Source organism: Coffea arabica, chromosome 6e (assembly GCF_036785885.1).
Source record: "Coffea arabica cultivar ET-39 chromosome 6e, Coffea Arabica ET-39 HiFi, whole genome shotgun sequence".
NCBI lineage: Eukaryota > Viridiplantae > Streptophyta > Magnoliopsida > Gentianales > Rubiaceae > Coffea > Coffea arabica.
The window spans coordinates 22,076,597-22,100,505 of record NC_092321.1 but is presented as its reverse complement, the minus strand read 5'-3'; the positions used below and the strand labels follow the sequence as shown (position 1 = coordinate 22,100,505).

Here is a 23,909-nt window from a genome sequence, read left to right as displayed (position 1 = left end):
ACTATTTACTGCACTTTTTATTTCTTTTCAAGTTTTTGAATGTTATGGTATTGTCGAATGTTATTTTTTCCATTTTTGAATTATTATTCACTGAATTAGATTTTCACATTTATATTGTAAGAATACTTTATATTATGATGCTCACATAGTAATATACTTAAGAAAGGTTATAATAGAATATACATTAAGTTTGTATTTCATGTCGACATTTTTATAAAATTGACTAAAAAGTTTATTATTTTTCGAAGATTCCCGTTCAACGAACGGGTACAAAACTAGTTGATTATAAATCAATAACTTACAGTTCGAATTATTGTATTTAAGATAAAAATATTAACACTGTCGCGCCCCATTTCTGAAAGAAAAATAAAATTAACAAGTTTATTCAATGAAAAGTGAATTTTGATTTAATTTTTGATTAAAAATAATTTTTTTGATTTTTAGAAAACAAATAAAGAAAATGATGGGCCTAAAATGGGGTTTAATAAGTGCGACGATTTTGGCCCAAATTATAGCTTAAAAAGGGTTTTTGAATAGAAATTCGGAGTTGCCATTTTGTATCGAGTTAAGGTGTACAAAGTCACCTAAAATGAATTTTTAAAGAAAAAGTAAAAAAAAATGCTTTTTAAACGACTCCAAGTCTTCAAAAATCAGAGAAAAGTGTTCGGGAGTCACATTTGAAGAAAGGGAAGGTAAGGATAAAATCTAAGACACCCTTTCAACCTAACCAAGGTTAGTTGCGTGATTTAGTCAAAAATTTTCTTAATTTAACCTAAAAATTTATCACATTTGGACGTCACTATATGGATGCAAAAACCTAAATCTAGAAGGATATCGGGGGGTCGGAATGCCCCTTCAAAGTTTTATTGGTGCAAATCGCATTAATTACGATGTCCAAAAATAATTATTTGAAGAAGTCACGAATGTGCAAAATTTGAGACTCTAAGAAAAGAAAAGAAAATATTAATTATACAAATATACATGACCTAGAGGAATGCATCATAACGGATGCGGGGGCTAATACTCGTGACTTCAATGTTCCCTTTAATAGAGGGAATATGAGCCTGCTAAGGTTACAAAGCCAAACTCGTCCATATCCCATATTTGAGAGGTATTTTCTAATCTAATCAAGCAAATGTACTAACCTATCTCTAATTTTTCTTATATGAAGTGCAAGTCTAATGTCATGTCTCACGCATAGGGTTATATAGAGGGAAATGTGGGATAAGGGATATGTAAAGGGGAAATGTGGGATAAGGGATATGTAAAGGGGAAATATGGGATAAGGAATGTGTATACAAGAGAAATGTCATGCCAAAACGATAAAAAACCTAAAAAGTGGAAAAATATGCATGAGATGAAGTGATTTTATCACACAATTATGATCTAACGTGTGAAGGGCTCTTAAGGGTCTAGCGTTAGACTAGCGCATGTCTATATTTTCTCACTAGCGTTGGACTAGTAAGAAATCAAAAACAAGGAACCACAACTAGCGTTGGACTAGTGTGGAATCGAGAAAGGGGCCACAACTAGCGTTGGACTAGTGTGGTGACATCACATATTAATTATAACTAACTAATCATGTAAAATATAAAAGCATGTAAACACATAATATCACATAAGCACATAACACATAATCATAACATCTAGATGCAAGGCCCTAAGAAAGCAAATAACATGTAACACATAAACATGCAAAAACACATAAGGCAATTAAAACAAATAAAGCCCTATCTATTACATTAGGGGGCCCCAACTACAATCTAAGGGGGGAAGGAATAAAATAAATAAATAAACCCCCTAGCTATTACAATTTGGCATTTGAATGCCTTTCAAATAATCAAAATTGAACTAAAATAAATATACAAAATTGAAACAAATAAAGCAAATAAATAAATGAATAAAATGAAAAACATTCAAAAGGCATGCAATTAAGCACATAAAGTCACATAGGGCACATAGAGTTAAGTAAAATCAAAATAAGGGGTAGAGTGTACCTCCCTTGAATTGGTGCCCTTATGGAATGAAAGTACTTATTTACCCTCCAAAACAATAAAAAGGATCAAGGCACCACTTTAATTAACAAACAATCATATGAAATGGAAATAAACACGAAATTGAATCACTCAAAGCATTCGAATAAACTAAACAACCCTTATTCATCAAATTGAAAGAAACAAGGACCCATTTAAAAGAATTAAAGAAGCTTTGAGGGATCAATTTATTATTATTACAAAAATTAAGGGTCTAAAAGGAAATAAAATAAAATTAAGAGTCTAAAAGGAAATAAAATAAAATTAAGGACTTAAGGCGAAACCTATCCCAAACCAAATGATAAAGTTCACAAAAGATAAATGAAACCTTTTGGCTATAATTAAACAAGAAAATTACTCAAAATTTCACTAAAATCCAAATCAAAGCTAAAATTTAACAAAAAACATTAAATCCTCAAATTCCGTCCTAAAATTCCTAAACAATCTGTCCAAAAAAGACATTTACCAAAGGAAAATAACATGTTAAAAGGGACAAAATTGATTAATTTTCCAAAGTTTCTGGGCCTTAGTATAACAAGGGGAAAACTAGGGGTTAAAAGGCAATTTCTGGAAATTATTTCATGCATCCTACGAGCTTTCTTCTTTGCAGAAGCCTTTCTGTAACTTTGTGGGTTTTTGCAATTTTGCAGCATACTCAACCGAGGCATATGATGATATCTCAAACCAAGCCAGCAAATTTCATTAACCCAATCCATTAAACACATATCACATATCACAACACAAAAGTTAGGAGGCAACATAACAGTTTTCTGGTCATGAAGATCAAGCGCAGAACAATAGAAGAACATGCAACCAACCGAGAACCAAACTAGTTTTCTGGTGAATCAAAGATGGGTTTGTCCAAGCTAACACCTTTCAGCCAAACCATTGAACTACCAAGTGTCAAACGAGTCTAAAGCTTTGGTAAAATCAAACCGTTAAAAGCCCATTTCTTTTAACATCAACAATCATGCGAACAGAAAATTTGCAAAAAGAAACTCATTCATGCGAATGATTCCTAGAATCTCATACGAAGTGTTAAACCAACTAAAGCATGATGACTGTTACCTATAACCAGTCAAATGTGCTGAATCGATGCGAGAAAACTGGACACAATCGTCCAGAGTGCCCAAAATGAAGCAAAAGTTTTCTTTCCCAGTTTTTTTTTCCTGATTTTTCGTAGCTCTCTCCAACCTGAAAGCTCACCCTAGTTTTCCCCTAGGCTTTTCCTTTTTCTCTTCGTTTCCTCTAGCCCCAAGCTTTTCTCAGCCGAATACCCTGAGCTTTCTTTTCTCAGGCGCCACCCTTTTCTCTCCTTTAGCTTCCTACTGCCCAGATTCCCCTACTCTCTCCAACAGTCACCGTTCTATGCTCTCTCGGTTTCTTCATTTTTGTTCAACCGAAAACCTCCCTTGTAATCTTTTTTTTTTCTATCTTGCTTTCTTTCTCCTTCAGCCGAACACTCCAAGGTCTCTTCTTTTCAGCCGTCAAAGCCCCCTCCAGTTTTTCTTTCTTGCTGTCTTGCTCTCTCTCCGCCTCTCTTTTTCCCTTGCTTGCTGTTTCTCCTCCTCCCTCAGCCCGTCACTCTAATTGTCCTATTTCCTTTCCCTAGCCGCCACTCACTTCATTTTTTTATCTCTCTCTGCGTTTTGTTCCTTTTATAGGAAACTAAGCTCCCTAAACCCTTGGAGCAACGATGGGAAGAAGCTGCATTTTTTATGGCATTTGGGAGCCGTTTGATGTTTTTTTTTTGTTCTGGAATATTCTAGTTAGGAATCATGGGGTGAGCTGACAATGTTCTAGAGAGTTTTGGAGAGAAGAGAAATGTGAAAAAATGAGTGGAAAAATGAACCAAAAAAAATGCCGCTGCAATTTCCGCTTCTGCACCATTTTCCAGTTTATTCCTTCGTACGAAGGAGAAAGAACAGCGCGCTTCCATTTTTTTTTTCAAAATCACTTAAAAACAAATTTGACAATTTTCAAATGTCAATTATATATTTTTTTGTTTTTCAAATTGAATCTAAGAGGATTAAAAACAACTTTTTGTGAAGATTTTCCTTTTCAGAAATCTAATGCAAAATATGTTAAAAATAAAAATAATTAAAAACCCTAACTATCATTTAATCAATAAAAATAAAATAAAATAAACCAGGAATAATAAAGCTAACAAATAAAGAAAAATTTGAATTAAATAAAAAATAAAGCTAAAAATCCAATAAATAAAATTTTGGTGTCTACAAACACCAATATCAATTAAAGTATAATTCACACAAATATTTCAATATAATACAATAGTAAAAATTTTGTCAATTAAATTAACAACTTTTTTTTAGTATAAGTGAAGGTCTTGAATCCATGACTTCTTATTTACACTGTCCCTCCCCGATACTACCCAACCCATCCCTTCCCTCAATTAAATTAATAACTTAAATTTAGTTGTCAAACAAATTGTAAACTATAAAAATGACAACTTACCAAGAATGTAAACCATTTGAATTAACCTGAAATGATAATATATAGGAATCTTAAGGAAAAAACTTCAAATGAGAAAAGTTGATCTTGTAATACTAGAATTAATAAGTGGCAAAAGGATATCAATCGAGTTATATTATACATTGATGTTTAGAAACTATTAAAATAGATAAAACATTCTACTTGTTCATAAATTCCATAGAAATGGAAAAGGGTTGTTATCACTTTACCCCCTTAACATTTAGCGTCACTATCAATTTTCCCCTCAATGTTACTTTTTAGTCACTTTACTTCCAAAACTAACAGTTAAACTTAATAGAGTTTGTTAATTCAAGTGAAAAGACATGTTTAGCTTTTAAAATTATTATCACTTTACCCGAATAAACTATATGCTCAATATCAATTTACCCTTTAGAATTATTTTTTAGACAATTTATCCCACCATTAAACCAATTTAGCAAGTTAAAAAACTTTAGAAGAAAGTACCCTCTTCTTTGCATAATAAAAATAATAAAAAATTTAGAATATATCTTCTCTTTTTTAGTATCAAGAAAAAAGTCAAAACATTAGTCTCTTTCTTTTTGGCAATATTATTAATATTGAAAAATCAAATAGAAAGATAGGGGAGAGAGGGAGAGAGAGAGCTTAATTTTTTTAACAAAAAAAGAAAGAATTTGATATTTTTATTATTTTAAAATTATTTTACTTTTCTATTTACTACCCAATTTCAATCCTAATTCCAATGACATTAAAGTAATATTATAATATTATATTCTTCCATATTTTCTTTTTTTTTTTTTACAAAATCTAATTTTTTGTTTTCTTCTCTCCTATCTCTTTCTCTTTTCCTAGTATTAATAAGTGTGAAAAAAGAAATTTGAGAAAATCCTTTTATTTTTATGTTTTTGGAACTTTTAGAGTGAAAAAGGGAAGAAAAAGCATTCCAATTTTTTTTAATTATATATAAAAAGGGTAAATACATTTAAAAAATTTTGAACATACTGGTTAGATTAATGATGGGATAAAATGCCTAGAAAATAATGTTAGGGAATAAAGTGATTGTATCACTATAATTTAAAGGGATGAAGTGATAATAATAATGTAGTAATACTATAAAATAAAAGGGTATTTTGTCCAAATTAACATGCTGAGTTGAATTACTTATGGGAGTAAAGTGGCTATAAGATAATATTAGGAAGTAAATTGATAGTAATGATATAGTTTAAGATGGCAAAGTGATAATAACCCAATGAAAAATGGGAAAATCAAAGAAAATCATGAATTTCATTGATCATGAGCCAAAGAATTATTTTGAGCTAATTGCTTATAAATGGAATTGAAAATCTAAATTTGATGCAAAAAATTTTCTATCTAAATATGATTCCTTGTAAACTAAATGCAGTATAAATGTTACCTGTTCTATATGTTCGACGTTTTAGCTGAACGTCACAGTAGTGGAATTAGAGTTTAGTTACAAGCAGGTTAGGTATGAGATTCATCCAAGTAAATAAAGAAAACCATCTTGATTCATGATGCAAGCAGGTTAGATATGAGATGCATTAATTTATTCTGTTATAAGGATTCCATGTTTATAAGTAGACAATATTCAATAAAACTTGACGGGGCAAAATGATTCAATTCATAGAAAAGCGTGTAAATATTATACCTGAGGCTTAATTAGAGATTTTTGTCTAGCTATTAATAGAAATCTCTATTAAAAAAAAATCTTCATGCCAACTCAAGGTAACATGATACCAGTACAAAAAGAGGAAAAGCATGGGTCATGTGAAAAGAAAGAACAAAAAAGATTGTGTTTCTACATATTTGCTCGAACTATTCTAAAACATATAAATAAACTTGAGATTTGAAATAGAAAGAAAGTTATCAAACACTAATTGAATAAAGTCATCATGATTGCGAGAATATAATCAGTCAAGCTACAATACTAGACAATGGATGTCAATTTACCGTAACAGCCAATGAAAGGTTGGAGCAGAAAGGTGTTCAATAACACAAACTTAAGAATCTTTATGAAAATATTGAATTCCTACTCTTACAATAAATAATGTTGGTTTAAACTTTGTTTTTTAGGATAATAGCACGCCCAACACGTACAAAATTACTTTCTAGTGTAAATTTTTCTAAAATAAACTTTAGAAGCATTCTCTTTTCTCCCAAGGTATACGATTCAAGGAAAAATAAGAGTTGGTAATTGCTTGAATTCATAATTTGATCTCAACTATATTCACCGAAACTATTTCATGTATTTTTATGTTGTTATCATTCAAAAATGATATACTACATTGATTAACAACCTTCGTATAATTCAAGAACATAATTGTTTAGTAATGATGTACTCAACTAAAGGGTTTTTTTTTTTTTTTTGAATGAAGCGCACAAAGTAAGTATAATTATTTTCATATTACCTGGGAATTGGTCAGGGTACTTGTTATCTTCCTCAGGGGATTCTTCAATAAACTAATGTAGTTTGTGATATATTAATAAAAGGGTCGGGTGCCGTATGAGCACTCGTTATTTTAGGTGTGATATTTTTGGAAATGTAAAATTAATTAGGAAAAGTAAATAAATATAAGAGAGGATAAGTAAGAGTTTTTTTTTTTTTGCCAAAATAACACTCTTGCTAAAATATATTCCTAACTAGTTTTGTACCCCTTCAATCATCGAAAAATAATAAACTATTTAGTCAATTTTATAAAAGTGTCTATATAAAATACAAATTTATTGTATAATCTATTATATATTACTATGTGCATTGTTATTCAAAGTAGTCTTATAATATAAATTTGAACATTTAATTCAGTGAATAATAATTCAAAAATTGAAAAAATAACATTCAACAATACCATAACATTCAAAAACTTGAAAATAGATAAAAAGTGCAGTAAACAGTATCAAAGAATATTCTACTCTTCAGAAAATTGTTTTTGTTTTTCTTCTATTTGAACGTTCTACTCTATTTTGACGTGCAAATTAGCATTTGAGTACGGTTGGCCTCTGGACTTGGGCATTTGAGTCGCTTTTGTTGTCCAATTAGGTGGTGTTCTCCTCTTTCTATGGCTATCATCATCAGCAACAGCAAGCCAATCAAGCCCAGCTTTATTAGCTAAAAGCAAATTAACTAAAGGCAAATTAATTTTAATACCATATTTATTAATGATTTTTGAGAATAATATTAATATCGTATTTATTAGCTAAAGACAAATTAACAAACATCTTAGCATATGATCACAAAAGTCATGTTTCCATATGAAAACTTATGATGAAAATACTTTCTCAATCATATCTCTTCATACAAAACAAACAGAAAATAAAAACAAAACAAACAAATTCAAGATATGTTGCTAAATTCTTACAATTCAAGATGAACATGTCTTTTTAAAAAAGAAAGATGTGTATTGAAGGAAGATGTATCTGATAATTAAGAGTAGTGGAAAGCCAAAATTGATGCTTTAATGTGTCAAGATTTTGCACTGGAAGCACCTAACTGTGAATTTGATGGTGGAAGTTTGTATGTTAGATGCTATATGTAGGCATAGGAAATAAGAATTGATGAGGATATAAAGAGATATTGATAAAAATATAAAAAGTAGTTTTATCTTTCTTTATGTTGCTTAAAGTATGTGTATTTGGGTAGGATATAAGAATTGTGATAAGGATATTAAGAGATATTGATAAGAATATAAAAAGAATAACAATTAGTTTTACTAAAGGCATGCATGCTAAATCGAAAAGAAATTATATAAATCATACCTCTTGTTATACCTACAAGTTCACAAACAAAAAGAGGAGCAATCAGCCACAAATATAGCATGGAATGGTAAGGATGATTTTATAGAACTTGAATGATAAGGACCATTTTATATTTGAAATTAAATATAGATAGATATTGATAATTGATTACATGCTTATGAAAGGAGAGAGATAAGTTCCATATAAAATTTGCAAAAAAAAAAAAAAATCATGGAATAAACGAACAAAGGCAAAAGAAGAGAGAGATGAAAGAGCGTATGTTATTTTATAGAGCGCATTGCAGCTACTTGCTATGTCAGTAAGCCATGTAGGAAAGAGACAAAATAAAGGGATAAGGATGAGAATATAGACTTTATTATATATATATATATATATATATATACACACTAGTGTGAATACCCGTGCTACGCACGGTGCTGACATTATTGAAAAAAATAAAAATAAAATGGTGAACAAATAAAGGTGAAAAAATTGTACCAACAAAATTAAAATGTAATATCTGTTTAACAATAGTTTGAAATATAATAAAATGTGTATATCATTCAAAAACTGTCTTTTTTCAGAAGATGGATCCTGAAAAAAATAAAAATTTATATTAAAAAAGGGAATGATATATTTCTACAAATGAATGTAATTGAATGTTGTTAAAATGAAATACTTACAAATACTAAGTATTCTATTTGATAATCTTACTTGAAGGTGCGAACACTCTTCACACCAATCTACTTTTAGTATAAATGCCAAAATTGGTGATTTAATTAACTTTGTTGAATTTTGTGGAGTGCGTACTACAAATGAAAATGCACGATCTTTGCATGAATTAATTTGTTGGCCGAACAACCTATCACCATTTTCCTGATAATTAAGAATGTACGAAATTAGTGTTTTTTTCACATAGTTTATAAATAGTACTATAATAAATAAATATAAATTAAGAAATTCTACCTTCCTTTGTAATTCTCTGAGATAAGAAGCATCACAACCAAATACAAATCATGCATGTCTGTCTTGTAGATTAAGATGCATGTTACCACTGGAATCTCTGATTTGTATGTTAACATTATACCTGTTTGATAAATAAAATATTATATGCAATACAGAAAAATATATTGAAGTTAAATATACATGAAATTAATTACCTAATAACAGTGTCAACCACGTCATTACAATGCATACACACTATCTTTGAAAAATGACCTTCACATAGTTGTCCACGATTTTTGCATAGCTCGTAGAACATATTTTCTATGTTAATGTTCTGAATGTAAGCAAGTATTCGAAAATATTTAACCTGATCCGAATGAAAGAAAATATAAGTTATGATTATAAATTGAAAAAATTCGTTCAGTAATTAATTAAATTTGAGTAAGCTTACCGTAGGCATGATTGTATATTCAGATTTCCATATTCTCTTTGAATTTGCTATCAACAGTGCTTGTGGTGTTGTGAAATTGCTTGATCTCAGCCACGTAACTAACTTGCGGGCACATATATTATTTTCAAACCTGCAATTTTTTTGAAATACATGTCAATAAGAGTACGAAACAATATAAATAGTTTGATATAGTGTTACTGAGGAACTCACCAACTGCGCAGGTATCGAGCAAAATTTAAATTGTGATTAATATACAATTTGTTAGCTTCAATTGTACACAGTGATGGTCCCGCATAGCATGGTTATGTTCACTCAAAAGCTATTCAAAATATATAGAATATAACTAAAAGCAATTGATTTACCTCTGAAATTTTATATGTAAATACCACATGCTAGTAAAATAATATTTTTTTTGTAACAGACTGATATAACCGTTCACCATCATCATTAGCAAATTTATTCCACAATATGAATCGAGCTACTGTCAAACTGTGTTAACAAAATGATGATTAGAGGATTTGTAGAAGTGGTTGTAGGATGAGTTAAGAGATAGTTGGAATGGACTCTTAATTGAAGTGGGAAACGTGGGAGGAAATATAGGGAGAAACGTGGGATGATGATTAGAGGATTTGTAGGATTGTTTGTAGGATGAGTTAAGAGATAGTTGGAGTGGACTCTTAATTGGAATGGGAAACGTGGGAGGAAATGTAGGGGGAAACGTGGGATGATGATTAGAGGATTTGTAGGAGTAGTTGTAGGATGAGTTAAGAGATAGTAGGAATATTTTAAATTTAAATTTGATTAGTGATAAGGTGGGTTATAACCCACTACTTTTTATGTATTAAAATAAATACAAAAATTTAGAAAAAAAATGAGAAGTTTAGAAGACATTGAGAGGGTTTCTGCTAAAAATCCCTTCTTGAATACATATAGATATAGATATGTGATGTGATTCACTTTCAAATTTTATTCTCATAATGATATTATTGTTGCCATCTAGTTATCCTGATTGCCATGTAGGATAATCAGAAAGGAAAGTTCTAATCTAGTTTATAGTTTCCAACATGAACTAAAAATTTAAATTTTTTATTATAGAGGCACAAAAAGATCGCATAACTTTTATAATTTCCTTATAATTATTTAAAATAAATTCTACCATTATTGACCTTGCTATTATTGATCTCTAAATTTTTCTAAATGTATCAAACCTATTGCATATAGTTTTTCAAAAATAAATTTTAAAATACAAAAATTGCAACGAAAATTGTAAGCAATTACAAAAACATCAAGGCTATCATATTTGTTTACGTTATCCTTCCTACTCCTTCAAAAGACAAAAGAATAATCTTCATTTGCCTTGAGATTATTGATTCAAGAAGAATATTTTTTAGATGTTGTTAACATAAATAATGGTTTCTTAGAATTACGTTTGACAAGGGAAAGATAATGAAAGAAAAAATGTGGGAAGGATTAGAAAGAAAATTGGAGAAGATATTAGATGGGAAAGAAAAATGGAGGGTGTCTTTATCTCTGTTCTGGCACATTTACAGCCTAAGTGACAAAAAAGGATCACAAAGGTAATAAATTTTAAAATTAGGTTACTTTGGGTATATGTTTTGGAAGAAGAGCTATTTTGGCAATAAACTCTTTTCCAAGACATATACCCAAAGTAATCTAATTTTAAAATTTATTACCTTTATGATCCTTTTTGGCCACTTAGGCTGTATATGTGCTAGGATGGCGATATTGGCACTCTCCACGTAGAACTTTTTCATTGGTTCAAGGACAACCACTAGAAATTCCTTTAGTCCCCTGCTTATATACAAGAGAGGTATAAAAGCATACATTAGTCATTTCTGTTGGTAAGAAATCAAAAGAACATTCCATTATTTGAATATCATTCAAATAAAGAAGTAAATACTCTTTTTTTTTTTTTTTTTAGCATAACGATAGGCAATAGCATATATAGTATATACAAGATAGAAAGTATCAACGTCGAAACTCAGAATCAGGAAGATCCCATTCCCCCCCTACTACCCCATACCCCCCCTACTATCCCATACCCCATACCCTAAACCCTCAACCCTCACACTCCCTTAGGCCCTAACTTTTTTACCCAAAAAAGGGATTCCGGCCTCCGCGGCCATATGCCGGAGGCGTTTTACAGATGGTTTGTTTTGGCCATTTGGCTTGTACTTCTTCAGTAGTTCAACCTCCACCTGCCAAGTATCATGGGTCTCCTTCAGAAGAATAACAGTCTTGAGATCCGCCACGGATCCAATCACGATCTTAGAAAAATTCAACAGCCGGGCATGGTTCCTGTGAACGTCATCCTTGGCATCGCGATAGGTCTCGTGAGCCTCCTTGGCACCCCGATAAGCCCGCAGAACCTTCGTTGATCGCGGCAGAGAAGGCATGTTGGGTATGATTGATTTGGTTCTCGAGTTAGGGTTCCGAAGACGACGAAAGGTTGAGGGAAGTAAATACTCATTGAGCAAGATTAGTCCAATATGTATCCCACCGTCTTGTCCTGTCCTGTCTCTCCAGATTATAGGATGAATTTACTCCTAAGAATATTACTCATAGCTAGTTTATTACTCGACTAGATAAGGCAGCTAAACAAGGACTTGATCATTAGGTAGTGACTTCCACAACAATAAAAATATTCTAAATATACCAAGTATCAACAGACTTCATCCTTTTCTCAAACCCTTTCTTTCTTTATCATCATTATATCTTCTCTATATTCCAAGCCAAATATCTGTATTCCAAACCAAATATTATTTCAAGGAAGAAGACAACAATGAGTAATGGTATTGGTAGCAAATATTTCCAGCAAGTGAAAATAATAAATTTGTTCTTTGTGCTAAACATAACGACATAAATATTTACTAGCTTTTCAGAATTTAAATCATCAATAATATAATGATTGTAAATCTTGAGAAGGCAATTGACTTGCCAAAACCAAGTTTCTCTCTGGCAAAGATGGCTGTTACATGCCCAAAGACAAGAGAAAGAAAGAGAAAAAAAAAGAAGAGAGAGAGAAAGATTAGTTATACGAGGAGGTGAGGAGGTGGTGGCTGATTCAATAAAGGGATAGAGTTAGAAACATTACCAAATTTGCTGCAGAATTTTTCATTATCTGCCAATAAGTATTGATTGTCTCAGGATCGAAGATTTGAGTCCCAAAGTTTCTCAAATAATCTTAAATAAGATAGAAAGGCATCCTTGTAATCTGGTGGTCACATTTGTATGGATTTGCTGCAGTTACCTTATGTTTTGCTAGTTCTTTTACTATTTTGTTGACTTTTCTTTGCTGTGGTAGGGTAATTAAAGACTGCCCCCACAACAATGTAAATAGTTTATATATATAAGAGAAATAGTTGAAGAGGTTTAAGTAACTGAAAGTTTCAATGTCGAATATAAATAAAAATTTTCAAACAAATAGAATTATTTGATAACATTTCATACTCTCAGTTTATGATTTTTCCATGCAATATTCTTGAATGTTGATTCTATTATTGAAAATGATAATTCGATTGTATTTTTCTTATGCATGACTTTCATATGTTTTTATTTTTTTAATTTAACCTTTTTGTTTACATATTAAGAAATACTTATGGATACCTATAAAGTACTCAAACTAATAAGAGTTTGAGTTTGAGTTTTCTTTTCCAGACTAGGTCTGGATCCGGATTCAGGTAGTAATAAATTTCTTGGGTCTAGATCTGGGCGTGGATCAAGTATATCCCGTCTAAATCCTATCTATTGACATTTACATTTATTATATTTGTGACAATTAGATATGTCAATGGGTTGGATCTTACCTAGATTCAATCTAGATACAATATACTTAGGTAGAATTTGAATTTAATTTGTCAACTTAAATCCTACCCAATAAGAGAATCATTGATTTAGGCAGGGTATGATTTTCTATGATTTAGACCAAATCTAGATCCAAACTAGATCCTACCCAAACTCATGTATAAATAATATATATATGTATGTGTGTGTGTGAGCGCATCTGTATAAGTAAATTTATAAAATAATGTAATATTCTATGTCACTGTAATTGGGACAAGCCTTTTTAGCAAAAATGAGAAAAAGTAAACGTAAACAAATGAAAGATTGATTGTAGATGTAGATGAAACTTTAAAAATAAATAGTTTTAGTTAATAACAGTTCTTTTTTTGAGTTTATAATATTGCATTCAACATCTTGAAATGTCAATTTCATTATTTAAAAATAAAAATTAGATGGTATTTATGTTAATTTTTAACTCTATATAGTTTCAAACTATCACTTTAGTTTTTACTGTATGTTCAGAAAAATATCTATGAATATACATTGGATACTCAAATCCATAAGTGTCTGGATCTGAAATTGATTTACTTTTCAAATGCATAAGGGTCTGGGTCTAGATTTGAATTTTACTAAATTTAATGGATCTGAATCTGGAATAAAGAAATTTAACCTAAAACTTTTTTTTTAAGGATTCAACATAAACCTTACCCATTGACATGTCTAGTGTCAATAGTTGACATATAATCAAATTATATTGTTGCATGGAATGCAAATATAATATTTTGTTGATCTGCACAAAATTTTGCACTAACACAATAATAATGTGTTTTTGTATACCAAAGTATGATTACCACATCCGCACCTATTGGTACCGAAGCACAGTTTCACTTGTCGCAAATCCAACCAATGTTTTCAGACTTAGACTGGGCATTAACTTAGTCAAGTTAAGGGGTCAGAAACCAATGGATTCAACTGGGTTCTATAGGGGTCGAATCGGATAACGTCATAAATACGTCATATATATATAATACAAATAATATATAAAAATTCCTCTTATGTTGGTGGTTTACAATGTTATATACATATTTGATGAGTTTAGATTTAGTCCAAAAGAACTCTATTGAAAAAATTTTAAAAGTTGTAGGTAAACAATATAATTTGGAAAATATAATGGGTCAATATTATACTTTATTAAAACAATAAAGGGTCAAAATAAAATTATCTCAAAGTTGTAGGGCATTCAAGGTTAATAAATGCCAAACTTAATAAATGCGTCCTTCTTGTTTCTTCTTTATGCAGCCGTTAGTTCCTTTTCCTCCATCTTGTTTAAGGAATGGTGATACGGTTTTGTTGTTTGGTGACATCACTTACTGTAAGAGCCTTTTGTGTAACCAAAATTTCCCCATTTTTTCATCAAATACTCTACCTTTTCTCTGGCTCTCTCGCAAATTTGTTCCTTGACTTTCTCTGGCAAACCCGGTGCAGGATTTGGACCCTCATAAACATTTTTCTTACTCTTAACACCCTTCGTCTTGAATTGCTCATGATCAAAACCTTCCTCTTTTTTCTTGTTTGTTTTTCCAATGAAAATCCCAATACTAGCACCATTACAATCCTCCTTGTAATTCTTGACGCCTTGCCCCCTGGTAGAGTTCATCATCAGTTTCTTTATCGCTACTTTCCACAGGTTTCTTCAAGAACCCTTCTCTTATTGGAGTCCCATTGTTTTTACGAACAACTTTCTTGATCAACTCATTCTTGTTTCTGAATCCCTCTGCAAAACCCTCTTTGACCTAGTGTACTCAGATAGCAGGGACTTGTGGACGGAAGAAGAAAATGGGGAAAAAATCGGGCTTCAACCGGTTTTGTCGGTTCCCAGTCAAACCCCAGTTTTAATTGGGTTTGACCAAGCTTTTAACAAATGGTTTTTTAGAAAGACTTGGACTGGACACTTGGTCGCTTTCCGATTCAACCGGCTTGTCTGATTCGAGTTTAAAAACGTAGAATCCAACACCAGGAATGCCCTACCGATGGCCCTGCACGGAGTTAATCTCCTAGCTCTTTGGATGTGCATATTGATCAGTGCACTTAATGGAAGTACATCTATTAACAATTGAAATTAAAAGACAGGAATGCATATTGTTACACAATCTCATCTCATCTCATGAAGTAATTCGAACTTTTAGAAGATACCTTCCTGCCTGAGGGCCCATTCAACCATCATAAATTTATTGGCACAGAAGAATATCGACCCATAATTAAGTTGTGTAATCTTTAATATTACATCTATCAAAGAAGTACGTTATGCAGCTAATGTTCGTGGTACTCTTTTCTTAATTTCAATTTAATTCTATAACTTCTTTGAAGTTTGAACAGTCAATGGCAAAGATCTTTTGTAAACAAATTATGACTGCAAATTGTTATAATTGTCTTAATTCTATTAGTTTGTATTAGATTATGTATTGGATTAACCTCGTTTACATTATCATTAAATACATTAGCAAATTTGGATGCACAACACATGTATCAAATTTGAATTTTAAATTCAAATTCGATTTATGTGGCATGTATCAAAACTTCGTAGTGCATGTGTATATAAAGATTAAATCCTGATGTATTTCACTAGATAAGGTGTTGCAGAAACTTTCCAATGATCTTAGTTTTCATCAGAAGCAATTCAAGTGTCATTTTCTTAAGTTTTTTAAAATTATTCTTAATATGAAATAAATTTGATTGATGTTATCTAGAGAGTTATTTATTAGTTTGATTCAAATGTCTAAATTCCTATTTTTTTTTTCAAATGTCTAAATTCCTATGTTGCAAGAAAAAAAAAGAAAAAAAAGAAAAGAAGTTTAATGAAACTAGCTTATGAGCAAACTCATCTTGATAATTCTTTAACTTCAGTATAAATTTCCTATAATCATAATTTTCAATAATTTATTCTAGGATTTAATATAATTTCAAAAGATAATTATTCCAGTGCATTGGATGGGGGATGATTCACGTTAATATTCTTAATGAATATCATCCTGATGCTATATTAATGTCTTGGTTTTTGACTTACAAAAAATTATGTAACCATTCGTGGGTATTAAAAGGAAGGTAATAATAATAATGGTTTTGGTAGTAAAAATTTCAATAATTTTTCTAGGTTTTAAATTAATTTTAAAAATGTGTTATTCAAGTGCATTGCATGGATGATGATTCCAGTTCATCCTAATGAATAAACTCCTTTGATGGCTATTTACTGTCAGGGTTTTCAGCTTAAAAAATTTTAAAAAAAACTTTGTTTAACCTTACATAAGTGTTAATGGTTTATCAGTGAGAAAAACTTGGGTTCTAGTTCCACTTTAGCTGAGGTAATTATGTAAGAAAATGGCGGATAACAATTTTTGTGTTAAATTTTAGGGGAGAATATGAGTCCACTTGTATTGGTAGTGTTCAAGATGGTATAAAGAGAAGTTTAACATGAAAATTATTCTTTTATTAAAAAAAGTTACTTAGGGACTGACTAAAAGTTAAAGGAAGACATTCGATTTAGCAGAAAGGATGTTGGTGAACGGACTTTTTGTATACAGATGCCTGTATGCCCCTTTTGGAAGCAAAAGCTTGGCATATTGTTTGACAAATTTTTAGTATTTAATCAAATTGCGAAGATTTGGGCTGGTATCCCTCCGTTGTATATGGGGTTTGCAATTAAAAAAAAAATTAAATTACGAAAACAATCAAATTTTATTTGTCATTTTGTTTGGTAACCTGTGAATCCCAGAGAGTTTGCATGGCATCGATCTCAAGCATTATCTTCTTCCTGTTATCTTTATTTATTTGTTTTAAAGTTAATTTCAAGAATTATGAAAACTGCACTTCTAGAATCCTAGATGCCGTAAACTGTCACGCTTGCTATCTGCTTGTTGTTTGGCTAATTTGGCTTGTTTGGATTGCAATTTCTCTCCAAAATTTTTTTTACATTTTTTATAAACACATTTTTTTAATTATTTTTTTAACTTCATAATTATCAAATTGCTACTGCATATTTTTTTACAAAAATCTTAGAAAATAGCAATCCAAACAGGTTTAAATTAGAAAGAGACCAAGGTGCTCTTCTAAGCAATGTCGCTAAGCAGCTAAACCATTTTGACTTTGTATCAATTTTCATTCAAAAGTCAAAGGACGCGGAAGTCAATTACTTTTTTTTTTTTTTTAATTTCTAGGTACATTTTTGGGATGTGGAAGAATGGAACCTGGGAAACTGTACATTTCAGAAATTGTCAAAAGCTTTTAAGGTCAAACTACAAATGGTATGAATTAGTTTAACGAGTTTTGGGTATATATTATGTGTAGTTTTTTTTTGCTTTGTAAAAGGAGTTTCAGATTTAGTCCAAAACATATTACAGGTTTGCTTGAGAATCTTTCATGTATAAGTTGACGTGATAATTTTGGCATTCTTGTTGGGATGATAATAAGTTGATTGGATGACAAATTCAAGAGCTTGAAGGCCCTTCCATTCCATTTATTTTATTCGGTTATTCTTGAACACTAACCATTAAGCCTAAATGGCAATAGATGGCAATGCAAATATAGAATATTGTTGTTACTGTAGTAGGCTTTTTACACGACTCCACTTTAAAGCATCATCCAGCTTTAAAGTGTTACACATGTACATGGGCGAAACTGTCCACACAGTTTTACAACCAAATACAAAACGAGTAAATTGTTGACAAAAGCAAGAAGACAGCTTGCAATTGTTGGATTTCAGCCAACTGTAGGATAATGAAAGATGGGAAAAAAAAAAATTTCAACACAAATAAGCTGCTGATCCAGTCAACCAAGCCATTGCACACTTTTCATTTTGTCCTTCATTTGAATACAAAAAGGGTGAATAATGGATGGATAAAACATGACAATAGGATCCATAAATTTATTGGTTTACATGACTTATTCTTAGGGATGGCAGTGGGGTGGGGGTGGGGGTGGGGCGGGGGTTCCTTCCTCCATCCCCCGCACCGTTGTCAAATAACTCCCCTCGTCCCCCGCCCCATTCCCCGCCCCTTGCCCCCCACCCCCGCCCCGTTTCTCCCGCGGTCTCCCGCGAGAAAAGAAATCAACTTATCATAAAATGTTCATTTACAATAATTCACTGAATTTTTTATTAGGTTGCACTTGATTGCCCTTCTATATATATATCTGACTTTTCAGTTACCAGCCCATCTCCTGACCAAAATATATCATTTGGAGTTATTTCAGCATTATACATATATCCATGGCTATCTTTTTTTTTTATAATACTAAAATCTTAAACCATTTAATTGCCGTAAAACGAGTATTAGTACATAAGATGCCAGAGATTCATATCCAAAGCCACAACATAGCTTTACAACAACATAGAGCTTTTCCCATTAAATAATAGCATTCACAGGTCTCCTGAACTAATTAGCTAAAGATGACCCCCACCATAATAAGTTATATCCATGGCTATCTAAAAGGATTGAATAACTCAGAAATTTATGCACACAAAAGCCTAGTACATGAAGCAAAAAAAAATCAGAAGCAAGCCTATACGAAAAGCAAAACTCTCCTCGTATGTCCAAACATTTTTTAGAACTAACGGGAGAGAGGAAGAATTCTCAAACACTAACCAAAAATACCTTGAACAATTAGGGGTTTTGTTACTTTTGTGTGTGTGTGTATATATATATATTTATTTATTTATTTATTTATGCAGGGGACGGGGCAGGGGATGGGGCGGGTGTATGTTGCCCCATCCCCCGTCCCGTTTTAAGGCGGGGGTAAATATTTTGCCCACGCCCCCGCCCCATCCCCTACCCCATTTGTACCCCCGCGGGGTGGGTGCCCACCCCCATTGCCATCCCTACTTATTCTAACTAGAATTAGAGCGTGATGACATGGGAAAACTGTGATGTCTCGCAAAAATTTATTATTTTAAAATTTCATTTCGAGCTTATTTAAATATTTAATTGCCTATTTATGCCGATTATTATTTTCTAACCTCTTTAGACCTAATTACATGGATTTATAGTTTCGTTATATTTTTAAAGTGACTCGATTCAAAATTTAATTTTTGGAAGCTCATTAAGTGAAAATAGTGAATACGTGATTAGGGATTTTAGTTGATTTAGAAATACAATAAACTGGGAAAATTGGAGACTTGTATAATGGCTCTAAAATAGGTATTTCTATGTTTAAGTATTCAAGTGATAGTTATTAGTACTATCGTTATAAGAAATTCTTGGAGGTTTCGCTTTATTGCGCTTAATTGGGAGACACGCGTTTTTACACGCGCGATTTAATTGAGGAACTTTAGACCCTTATTTTGGGACAATTAAGAGTGAATAATATTAATATGAATATAAGTGCATTAAAGGTTTAGTGCACTAGTGAAATGAACGTGAGAGGAATCGAGCACAAAACGCGCGCGTACGCGCGCTATTGGAGAGTTGACTTTTGTACACTTGAAACCCACAATTGGTAAGCTTCTCACGAAAGCCTCACCATCAGCAAACACTCTCTATTTCTGCCCTCAACACAACCGAACAGCAAGGGAAAGAAGAAGACCAAAAAGCTTCTTCATCTTTTCACTCCATCTTGCACAAATCATCTCCAATTCCTTCCAAATTTCACACACACATAGCTTGATACTTGGAGATTGTATCTAGCTAAAAATGGGGAGCTTTTCATGGTTTATTTTGAAGCAAGGAGGGGCTGAAAATTCTGTCTTGTTCACCCACATAAGTAAGTGATCATCAACCCTCAAATTCTTGGCCTCTGGAAGTTGATTTACACTTATGAGCTTAGATATTCATGTGGGTGGCTTGTTATTGTTGGAAAATTTTGAATGTGGACTCTATGAACTCCCACTCTTGGATTGATGGCTGATGTGATGATTGATGATGGATTTAATGTTGGTTTAGTGCTCAAATTGGTAGATTAATGGTACATAGCTAGTATAAACTTCAAGGTGTGCATGGATGTAAAGTTTCCAATTCTGCCCCTGTTATGATCGTGCCTCTTTTTGCTGAATTTTGAGGTTTTAATGGCTTATATATGATGGTTATATGTTGTATAGATGGTGTATAAAGTTTTATCGAAAAATATTGAGGTTTTGTTGGTCAAATGGATTAATCTCACAAAGCTAGCAAACCTGGAAAAATTTTCCCGTAATGCTCAGACAGCCTTCTTGTTTCGGCCATAACGTTGTGCTCCGACATTGAAATCAAGTGCCGTCAATGGAATTTGAAACTAGACATTCCTAGCTTTCCAACGGTATAAAATGAAACACCTAATTCCACCTGAGTATTCTGTACCAACTGTTTAAGAATAACTGTCCTGTTTCTCTGTTTTCCTGGAACGAAGTTCAGAAGCTATAACTTGAGGCTAGAATTTGAGCTAGTTGTGTGCTGAATTTCAAAATGATTTCTTCTGTGAAATTATATTTTTATGAATTTATTTTCCAACACCACCAACCATGCTCAATTCCAAGTTGAATTGAGTGATTTGTGATCAAAATACGAAACCTGCCCTGTTCTTGAAAACCCTAAATTTTGGGCAGAATTGATGCTAGACTTGGTGTGGACTTGCCAATTGAATTTCTTGGAGTTGAAACACTTACCAAATGTACCATGAATGTTCCTTAGGCTCTTCCTACACAAATGAACCATGTCTGAAGGATTTTCCTTGGTCAAATGTTTGGAATGGAAAACAAAAAAAGCTCAAGGCAGTTTTGCCTTAGGATTTTTTTTGAAACTTTGGTTGTTTGGTTGACTACCTTCCCGAAGTTATTTCTCCATGAAATTTGGTAGAGGGACAACCCTTATATGTTAGTATTATACTGCTAATTTTGGTATTATTCCAAGGCCGTTTCATGGCTCAAATGAATTTCCAAAGTTCATGACTCGAGTTTGGAAAACCCTTGTTTCACATATCTTAGTGCTCAAAACTCCGTTTCTCATTCCGCTTGTTTTGTTGTAAACTTAGATTGTGACTCTAATAGAGTTCCAAATTTCAAAGGCTAGTTCCAATCAAGTGAATTTTGCCAAAGTTTCAAAGTTGGCCAAAAACCAACTTAAATCTGCCTTATGAACCAAAACAGCGACTTTGAGTTTATTTTTGAATGTTTTTCATTTGGAATCTTAGAAAAGTGTATTCTAGGAACTTTTAGTACTTTGGAAGAGGTTTCCGACGGTACCAAGTTTTCCAATTTTTGACATGTGGAATGTGAGATACGATTTTTCAAAATATCATATCAAAACTGAAATTTTCCGAATTTCAAGGAAATGGAGTTTTTCGAGTACTCCTTATTCCTTCGATAGTACTTGAACGTGTATGCTTGATTTTCAAGACAAAAAGACTCGATTGCTCTTGTACTTTAAGAAACTCCACTTGAACCTCGATTTACAAGTAATTGAGGTTCATTATCATGAAATTTTCCTAGATTGTACTAGTGCACAATCTTCCTTGATAATTGGGATGTATGAATGATAATTCACTATTATTTGTTCAGGCACACACGAGGACCTTCAAGAGGATCCCACGGTGGAAGCTTGAACCTCCAAGTGACACTTTTGCTATTGACTCACAGTGAGTGTCAAGTGTGTGTATTATGTGATATATCTGCAAAGTGATAAGTGTTATGTAAATTGAGATTTTGAAACCTTTGAGTCGAGTGTGTACTTTATCGCACTCGTCCTCATTTAAACGAAGTGAACTTGAGTTAGTGAAGTGAAGTACTTACTTGTTTAAGTAATTTATTAAGTGAATATATGTGAAGTGTTTAAGTGATTATTTATGCTGTGATTACATAAGTCGTTGGAGTGAACCTCCTCGACACAAAAGTGTAAAAGTGGGGGACGCCCAAACTCTCTTATTGGCTAGCTTTGGACTCGAGCCCGCATGGGCTTGGTCGAGCTCCTCAGTGAACCATGAGATTTCATAAGCTCGACCTATTGAGAGGTCTTGCTTGGCATACTCGCTGAAGTATCGCCTCATAAATGTATTGCGGGTCCGGTGTGGTATGTAAGGTTGAGAGGGGAAGTGTAAGTGATGTTTCTACGGATTTAACCTACTCGGTTGACGGAGTGTCAACGCGTGAAGATTCGTGATCGTGCAAGTGGAAAATAGCTCCTGAGAGCTCCTATATCTTTGAATTGTTTATGTTTACTTTTCAGTAAAGTACTCTTTATCGAATGGTTATTGTTTTAAATTGATTAATTTGGGAGTGTTACTTGAACTACATGCTTGTATGTGTGTTCTTGGCCTCACGAGCGTTTTGCTCACCCTATAGATTTGTTTTCCTTAACAGGAGTGGACATGGGCTGAGACATGGAAGAACCCCTTTTGTGATATTTTGTAATAGGGCCCCAATGTTAGTGGCCAAGCTTTGTGGCTACGAAATTTTTAGTATTTGGGATGTATTTTGGAGACCCATCGTAAGGATTGAATAATGGTTATGTGTTGTTAAGTTTGAAAACTTCCGCGCTATTTGCTATTACTTTATCTGGTTGTAATTTAGTATTGTATTAAGCTTGAATGGGATTTTGCGTGAGTCCTAGCGAGAGTTGGGCAGGCGTCCCGCGGATACCCTTTGGTTCGCCTTAGGGAGAAGTGGGGGCGTCACAAAAACAATCATTTCAAAATGGTTGGTGCATGCATATCAATCAACTGAACAACAAAGTTGCAAGTCTTGGTGAAAGACTTTTTGGGTACTTTTTAGTCAGGTGAGATAGGGGTAAGCATTGGAAATTATTGATGAAGTACACAATCATTTTTGGCAAGTAACAAACATTTTGGAACAGATCAAAAAGGAAAACATGACACTTTCAATGAAACGAATGAAATACTATAAAACACAAGGGTGCCAAAGTGTAGCATGTGCAGATCCTGGTGGAAATTTGTTTTAGCTCTGTCGTTTTTGTCCATCAACATGGTTTTTGTTTTTGATGGAACTGAACCAGTCTTCCATTGATCTAAACAACTAGCCCTCGTTAACATGAATCTAGAATTTTGACTGTTTCTTGCAAAATAAACAATTTGCCTAGCCTTGCTAGTAAACTTATTATACTACCAAATCCACACGGCATATTAACATAAACAAATTCTCAAAGTACTAGAAAATGTAGGTTAGGCAATTGGATAGGAATCCAGCAATTTGGATTATGGCCTTGTAGGACTATGCATGTGAGACTTGGACTTGAAGTACACAATTCAAAACTTTTAACATATAATTAGCTGTCTTTAGTTGTAATTTTCTTAAGAATTCATATAGTTCCTTTTAATATCTAAAAAAAAAATACACATATAAATGAGTGAGATGTATAAAAGCCTCAGACAATTGTTTCATATGGTTACCGGCCACCTTGTTAATAATTTGTTTCTCAAGTGTAGAGGATTGGATTCCATTTCAAACCACATGTTATAAATTTAGATGGAGGTTTAGGGTT

General features: G+C 32.4%; 1 long non-coding RNA gene across 1 annotated transcript; it reads left to right on the top strand.

Moving 5' to 3' along the window:
* The first annotated feature begins 20,003 nt into the window (after positions 1-20,003).
* LOC140009232 (uncharacterized) lies at positions 20,004-22,965 on the top strand. Its single transcript, XR_011816587.1, has 3 exons — positions 20,004-20,205; positions 21,974-22,050; positions 22,772-22,965. It is a non-coding gene; the product is annotated as an uncharacterized lncRNA (long non-coding RNA).
* Positions 22,966-23,909: the final 944 nt, after the last annotated feature.